General features: G+C 39.0%; 1 pseudogene across 1 annotated transcript; it reads left to right on the top strand.

The window, feature by feature from the left end:
- The first annotated feature begins 6,219 nt into the window (after positions 1-6,219).
- LOC308245993 (ATP synthase F(0) complex subunit C2, mitochondrial-like) lies at positions 6,220-6,664 on the top strand (annotated as a pseudogene). The gene has a single exon. The product of its transcript is annotated as an ATP synthase F(0) complex subunit C2, mitochondrial-like (transcript).
- Positions 6,665-9,053: the final 2,389 nt, after the last annotated feature.

Here is a 9,053-nt window from a genome sequence, read left to right as displayed (position 1 = left end):
TAAAGTGAGTCACCTATTTTATGATGTTCTCAGTGCAGAACTTCAGTGACCTTACTCCCAGAACACATTTAATTTTCTTGCCACCAAGACTTCCCCAACTTGGTCTATTATTAATGATCATATTAAACTCGTGGGCATTGTTGTAGCAAGATAAAGTGGAGTCATTTTGCTTTGACTTTTTTTTCCCTCACGTTGTATGAACTTCAAGCAAATATTTGTACTTCAGATCTATAAAATTAAGATATTTGTACGGGTACAGTATTTTATATTCACTCGATAAAAACTGAACAGAAGGTTTATGACTATAAAATATTTGAAGGATAAAAATGTATTGTTAATTAGCCTGGATGCACAAATTTCTGTGGGTCTTAATGTAGGCGGACAGAATGTTCTTACAACACATCCTATTGGTATCTCACTTGGCTAAGCTACTGCTACTCTCTTATGTTGGACTTCTCCACATAGAGAGGCTGGTAAGTCTGAGAAGAGCTGATTAAGTAATTGCCACCTGGAAGATCATTTGACTCTATCGGCAGTGCTGAGTAAGTCCATTTTATCTCCCTCCCTCAATACTATGCTCAGCACCAGAAACTGGGTGGAGACGCTTACTAATGAGCATCCAGTCCTTTCGGATGATTGAAGACAAGGTGGTGGCCAAAGGAGTTTGGGTGCCACTTTGCAGAGAATACTGATGATCATGGATTGCTTGTGTGACCCTTTTCCTTATAACTGAAAAGAATTATTTCCTCTCTGTTCCTAATGCTACTCAGAATGCAGACTCTGTAATAAGTGAAATTATATATACCCAAAGAACAGTTACTCTAATAAGCTTATTAGTATACTTTGGCAATTAATATTATATGTAATGGTGTGAATGTCCAAAAAAATGTAATGCTTTTTTCATAGTTTAACAGGCCCTTAATGAAGACCAGATAAGCTAGAGAGCTCTCGCTGGTGCATCAATTGAATTTAAATTAGGAAAAAAACGGAGTTAGCCTCTTAATAGCCTTGGCCAGTTCATAGAAAATGTTGCTGAAGTCATCCTAAATTTATTATAATGAAATGGACTGGGTGAGTCAGCATGTTGGTCATCCCTGGGAGCAGAAACAGTGCACTATTCCCCTCTCATGATACAGTAAAGGAACTAGAGTCATGGAACACTTGCTGGGAAAATGAATTCTTTTCCAAAATCTCTACTCTTCATTTTCAAACTTTGTTCCAAACTTGTTTAAGAACAGTTTAGTGGATCTTATCATTTAAACACCGAAGAAAAATGGTATTCAATTCTTCTTTGGGTGCCTTTCCAATATGAAAATGTACCTTTCTCCAGTTGTCTTAGCCTCAAGATCTTTGCAAATTAAATAAATGAGTACATGTAATCCTTTGGTTGATTTGGATAAATTAAGTCTAACTTGCACACTAAATGTAACATTAAGTCCCCATATATGTACAGGTTGCTATCAGTTAGCCTAGGCTGAGCTACATGTGATAACAATCCATTGCAAACTCTCATGGCTCACAACAAAAGCTTTGCTTTATTGTGTCATTCCTCTCATTCATACCACAAAACCCATTATGGTTCTGCTAAATATTATCTTCTCAACACCATTCAGGCTGATAGAGTAACCTTTATAGGATGTTGTCCATCTTGTAGTAAAACATACTCTGGCTTAACGTTCCCACTTGAAAGTAACAAACATCACTTTTGTTCACATTTTCTTAGCCAAACAGAATGTCATATTGCCAAAGTCTAGCATCAATGAGATTCAAATATATAATCTTTCCACAGGGAGATATATGACATGAAGGGTCACAGCAAGAAGGACAGAAAGAAATTAAACCTCTCTGTTCCTAATGCTACTCAGATTCACAAGTAATTAACACCCTCTGCTCCATATATAGAGTATAATAATTCCCATCCTATCGCCACAAGGAGGTAATCTATAACTTTCATCATCCCATCACAGCATGAGGCGCATATTCTCATGAGAATTTTTATACTAGGTGTATATGTGCCTCTTCTGGAGTCGAAGACCCAGAACTGAAGAAGGTAGTAATCAGCCCCTCCCTAACCCACCTTCATTAATAAACCCGTCATTCAGATACAGGAAGAATGGTAGATATATGCAGCCATTCCTCTAGTGATTCTAAAATCCTGCTGGCAGGCATTGTAAGGAGCCTACCTTATAAGGAGTGTTATGGACTGAATGTTTTTGTTCCATCAAAATTTACACCTTGAATCCCTAACTGGCAATATTTGGAGATGTGGCCTTTATAAAGGAATTAAGGTTAAATGGGGTAGTAAGGATGGGGCCTTGATTCAAGAGAATTAGCATCCATATAAGAAGAGACACCAGAGCACGCTCGCTTGCTCTCTCTCTCTCCACATAAGCACACAGGGGAAAAGTAGCTGTCTGCAAGCCAGGGAGGGAGTTCTCACCAGGAAGTGACCATGCTGGCACCCTCATCTCAGACTTGCAGCCTCCAGAACTGTGAGAATATACTTTCTGTTGCTTAAGCCTTCAAGTCTGTGTCATTTTATTATGGCAGCCCTAGGAGACCAACCCAGCAGGGACTGTTTCTGGATTAAGCCCTATTTCTGCCTGCAGGAGCAGATCTCTATTCCATGGTTGTCAATAGCCCATGGTTCTACCCTCTGGGAGGTCTTTTTCTATTATCTCCCTGACCTCTGTAGGAGGACATTACTGGAAATTACCTTCTTAGAATCTGAGGACATTTCACAGCCTGTTTCCTGCCCATAAAAGATTGGAAGCCTAAAGGTCACATTAAGTTTTGAAAATTAAATCCCTTTTAGTGAAGGCTAGTGGATTTGGGGGGTAACACTAATCTATATTTTTTTAAAAACATAGTTGCTTGTCCATTTGACTTATATCAGCACATGTGCCAAGAACTACAATCACAGTTCTTTTTCAAACATGCCTCCACTCTAGACCAGGCGTCTCAGGTCTATACAAGAGCCATGATCTTTGTCGCTTCTGGGAAATTTTATCCAGTTGGGAGAGCTTAGTGGGTATCACCTTTGTCAATTTGAAGATTTTTACAATGATTCTTATGGCCACACCCTTTCTTTTGTCCAAGTGATTTTGTCTGCTTTAATTACCCATGTTGCTGTGAGGCCTTCACTGCTTTACCTTTTAACAGTTGGAGCTTGTTTGATGCCACGTGTGGGCTACTCTTGTCTCTGTTCAGCAACTTATAACAAAAAAAGAGGTGAGCTCAGAAAAAAAAAAATTGTTTGTTTGCAAGCAGAAATGAGAGGGAACAGAGTCAGAAAATAAATAAAAAGCTTCTTCTTATAGCAACACATATCAGTTTTGCTCATATTTCATTGACCAAAGCAAAACATGCCAGATCTTATATCAGCAGAAAAAGGAACCATAAATCCTTCCTTTGGAAGAAACGGTGGAGCAATAGTACAGTCTACCACAAGGCTTTACAATATCTACATAAAATTTTCATTGTGCACATATATCATTCCTGTGAAATGGGTAGGAAAATGTAGGTAGTGTTACTAGCCTCATTCTCCAGAATATAAAATGGAAGTTCGTGAAAATTTAAACCATAACCAAATTTTAAAAAGCTAATAAGACAAAAAAAGTCAACCTAGAACCTCAGATTCCTGACTTTTAATGGGACCCTCTTTCTACCACTCTGGTACTCATGAAATGCAAAGGTTACAGAATGCTGGTACATGAACACAAATGCCGCAGGAGACAGGGAACACATGTTGGAATAATGTTTGAGCACCAAAGAGCTCTGTGTTCTAGGCCCAGCTCTCTTACATACTAGCTTTGTGAGCCTCAGCAAATCTCTTCCTTTTTTATTTTTTTTTTTTTAATTCTTACCGGAGTAATTCTTACCTGAGGATATTTTTCCATTTTTTAGAGAGAGTGGAAGGGAGAGAGAGACACACAGAGAGAAACATCAATGTGAATGATATAGATCTATTGATTGCCTTCCCACATGCCCTGACCAGGGCCAGGGATCAAACCTGCAACTGAGGTACATGACCTTGACCAGAATTGAACCTGGGACCCTTCAGTCTGCAGGCCGATGCTCTTCCCACTAAGCCAAACCAGCTAGGGCTCAGCAAATCTCTTAAACTCCCTGTAATTTAGTTTCTTCATTTGTAAACTGGAAGTTGTTTTTATTTAATGCAGATACTATATTTAATGCAAATATATGCACTAAACTAGTATCTGAAAGCTCAGATACTAGTTTAGGACATATATTTGATACTGCATTAAATATCAGATCCAGAATATGAAATAGAAGAATGAAAAGCAAGATAGAAGTACAAAATAGGCATATTGTCCTGAGCATTTTCATCTCAGTTATGTCCCTATTTCTCTCTATAGAGAGTGATCCTTTTTATAAAATGAACACATAATCTATGCACTTGCATAACTTATGCAATTAACATGAGGCATAAAGAGCAGCCATTTAAAATTCCTAACCTTTTACATAGGCAGCAAAAACATAAAATTTAGGATATAACAAAGATTAGAATAAGGCAACACTAGAGGCATATTTGATTCTATGTCATTAAATATACATTGGTTTTATTAGAAATACATTGTTTTCTATATGAAATGGGAATGATATTATTGTTTTCACTTTCCAGATAAAATAACTTTTGTTCCCATTAAATTGCTTACATGTTAAGGTCTTGGACTTTGAAACCATTGTGTGCTAAAAACTCAAAAATTCTTATTTTAGGTAATCATATTTCATGGTCTTCGGCACAACTGATATGAAAAAATTACTTGCAGTTCCATTTCTCATCACTTCTTTTCAAGTACATATATATCATAACATCAATCTCACATAAAGCCAGAGGAAGTGACTCTTTTTACTATCCCAACACATACTGTTCTATCATTGAAATATCAGTACACAAGCACATTCCTTTTACTGGATTCATAATGTTCAATGTGATTTCTTAAATATAATATGCAAAAGAGTATTCGACTATTACTGTGAAATCCAAATTCGAACTACCACGTAACAATGTGAACATTTTAACAACTACCAATGTCTCATGACTATTGAGTGTGGACATTTATGCTCCGGTTCAGCTGAAACTCATAGAACCAGAAATCATACACACTTCCATACAAAGGAAATCGTCCAGGAAAATAAACCCCTAAGTACCAGGCAAATCTTAAATAGAAGCCATTTCAAAGCTGCAAAAATCACCACCATTAAGTTAGAAATAGGATCTACTTAGAGTGCTGCGTCAGGGTCAGCATCAATCTGGTGAGATGACAGAAAACCTTCCCACTCAGTGAATCCTGCTAAAGAAAATGCATTCTTCCAGAAAGAGAGTCCACACACATTATAATAAGGATCAGTAACTCTACTCACAACAATATGGGAAAAACACCGGCAAACACAGAGGGCTCCTCAAGTGGCATGCGAAAGAGAGGAATGACAACATGCAACATATGCCCCAAATAATGAAGTAAAATGGGCTTATCTGGGGGAAAATGTTCTCTCCTTCTTTTTTGGTAACTACTTGAATTTTCAACTTTTAAAAAGTAAAATCTCACTCAACCTTTAACTAGTTGAAATGTAACAATAAAATATCTTTTTTTACCTATGATTCTTGCAAAAATTAAAAAGAGCTATGGATCCCCATGCTGGTGAATGTGTAAAAAAAAAAAAAAAAAAAAACAAAAAAACAGAGTTCTGATATCTGGAATATAAATTGGACAAGCTTTCCACATGGCAATGTTGCACTGTATCCCAACAATCTAAATGTGCATGGTCATAACAATTTCACTTTTGGATTTCCCATATGGAAACAAACAAAGAAATGCAAAGACACATGTCAATGTGAAGTTCAGGTGGGGCATTGTTTCATTAGTAAAATCTGAAACAACCTAAAAGTTGTCTAATAAAGAGTTTTTTAAAAATATGTTTTTGCTGATTTGTGAGAGAGACGAAGGGTAAGGGGGAGAGAGAAACATGGATCGGCTGCCTCCTGCATGCCTCCTACTGGAGACTGAGCCTGCAACCCAGGAATGTGCCCTGATCAGAAATCCAACCAGTGTCTTTTTGGTGCATGATCAGACAATCAACCAACTGAGCCACATGGGCCAGGGCCAATAAAGAGTTTTTCAAATAAATTAAGAGTATATCTACACAGCTCTCTGTCTTCTCTGCGCTGGGAACAGCTCTCCTCATCCCCTGAAAATGTACGCCTTCACCAAGTTCATCTCCACCCCCTCCTTGGTCAGGAGCACCTCTCAGCGGAGCCACCACTATCTGCAGTGGTGCTGATACAACCCACAACACTGACAGATGGGAACCTCAGCAGCTTGGCAGCGCCATGTCCCCTGACCTCACTTATTTCTAGCCGCAGCTTCCAAACCAGCGCCATTTCAAGGGACATAGACACAGCAGCCAAGTTCACTGGAGCTGAGGCTGCCACAGTAGAGGTGGCAGGCTCTGGGACTGGAATTGCAACTGTGTTGGGAGCCTCATCATTGCTTATCCCAGAAACCCTTCTCTGAAGCAACAGCTCTTCTCCTACACCATTCTGGGCTTTGCCCCCTCAGAGGCCCTGGGGCTCTTTTCCCTGATAGTGGCCTTTCTCATCCTTTTCACTATAGGAAGGAGCTGTCTCCACCTCCCATAGTTCTTTTTCTTGTTGCCCTCTATGTTCCTTTTCTTGCACCTCCCCAGGCAGCCTGGGGAAAGTGATTGGCTCAGGGTTTGACAGAGGGAAGACAAATAAATACTGTATTAATAAGAAAAAAAGATATATCCAGACAGCAGAATACTATGCAGCCATTAGAAAGGATCAGGTAATTGGTAGGTATTAGTTTATCATTTTCTAAATGGAGATTATAGGTCAGTATGCATTAATATAAAAAATATACATACTTGAATGTGCAATGCAGGACACTGGAAAGAAAAATACTTTCCTAATAATTGTTCACCTCTAAAAAGTGGGATTATTGGGCCCCTAAGAATCTCCCACACTTTTGCAGACCTGAAGATTAGATCAAAGCAACCAAAAGGCCACATGGGGCAAGGTAAGATGCCCATGCATGCACACACATGCTGCTGGTCATTTTATTATTGTATTTTGCATTAGATATTTCTAGATGCTTTGGGTACATTCATGATATAATGAGTACTTTGGCAGGGAAATAACGTACAAGTTCAAGATCACCCAACATCTTATTTTATACTACCATCAGTGGGTTATCATTTGGGGCAAATGATAAAGAAATTACCCAAGTTTGTATCACACTATATATTAACAAATGCTGTATATCACCCTTGTATCTGGCAGCACTATCTCTCATAAGCTTTCCTTTCCTGAATGTGGGAATGACACTCAGCCAGACATGGAACTATTCTCTTTTTTTTAATATATTCTTATTGATTTCAGAGAGGAAAGGAGAGGGTGAGAAAGATAGAAACATCAATGATGAGAGAGAATCATTGATTGGCTGCCTCCTGCACGCCCCACACTGGGGATTAAGCCCACAACCCAGGCACGAACCCTGACCAGGAATTGAACTGTGACTTCTTGGTTCATAGGTCAACACTTAACCACTGAGCCAAGCTGGCTGGGTGGACCTATTCTTTAATACAGGCAAATAAAAGGATAAAACAGGCAAACAAGTTTTAGGTTGCAATGTCTACTAACAACTCTTCTCTGTGTCTATCTGTCTCACTGTCTCTTTCTTTCTCTGTGATATAAGCGATAATGTTACAGTTGAAATTGGCTTTCCAGCTCTCAACTATAGCTTATCTTTATTCTTAAAAGTTAAAAATGACACAATATAGATTCCAAGTTTCCTTCGCCCAGCTCTAAAATAAAGAGAACAGTGAGCAAATTCCAAGCACATAGGAGATAAGATCAGGCAGAAGAAGACATAATGCAGAGTTGCAAGAGATCCCTTCCTTTTGTCAGAGATGTTTCTGCAGACGTCTCCATTCTCCACCTCTGTGAACCTGATAAATGTCTTACCTATGTCACTCATACAATGATACTGGGAGAAAGGTTCTGGCAGACCCACTCTGAGATGTGAACAGAGTACCTCCAAAAATAAATATTATTTTGCTTTATCTCATTAATCTTGGCCATTTCTTCCTTCCCTTCAGCCAGCCTGACTCAGAAAGGCAAGTACTTTATCCATGTGACACAGAGTTATAGGGAAATTGCCACTCAGACTTTGAAAATGAGTCTTTTCCATTTTCTGACAACCATTTATCTCTCCGCCATCAGGCAATATCTAAAAATGTTTATGTGTATTTTATCTTAAAGATGAGTTCCTGCTGAATCTCAGGGCATGTCAATATATTTTTATGTTTGAAGGAAATAGTATCTTTCCAAAATAGCCACATTTTCTTTTCTAAGGTCATACTATCATTTTAAATAATTATCCAAACCTTTGGCAAGCTACTGTATTCCCCTGTTTACAACATGACCTCATTCCTAACTAATTCACAAAAATGTGTTTTAAATGAACTAAACATCAAATGAATTAAAAATGTAAAGCAGACAGGAAAATTGCAAAATTATTATTAGCTTTAAATAATCACAAATAACAAAATTATAATTATTAACGTTGAATGTTTAATTTCAAATTCCCCCTCCTAAATTTTCAGTTTTATACTTTTTTATAAAGATTCTAGTGGCTCAGCGCGCAAAATTGCGCGCAATAAGCTGCCCGCCACAGGAGCTTGTGGGAGCCGCACCGCTTCCATGGAGGCTGGCAGGAGCCACAGCACACCCGCAGGAGCTGGTGGGAGCCGTGCTGCTTCTGCGGGAGGTGGGAGCAAGCCCCTGGCACCCGCAGGAGCCAGTAGGGAGCCTCTGCTGCCTGTGGGAGCCAGAAGGGAACCACCACCTCCTCCAGCAGGAGCCAGAGGAGGAACCAAGATGTGCTCCATGCATCTCCTGGTGATCAGTTGAGCACAGCCCTGCGCACGCAGCCTCCTCCTGATTGGTTGTTACGGCATGAGGGCGTGATGACCATTTGCATATTAGCTCATTATTATATAGGATA

This window comes from Plecotus auritus, assembly GCF_963455305.1.
Source record: "Plecotus auritus genome assembly, chromosome: 4".
Taxonomy (NCBI): Eukaryota; Metazoa; Chordata; class Mammalia; order Chiroptera; family Vespertilionidae; genus Plecotus; species Plecotus auritus.
The sequence above is the reverse complement of the archived record's forward strand: the minus strand, read 5'-3'. Positions and strand labels throughout refer to the sequence as shown.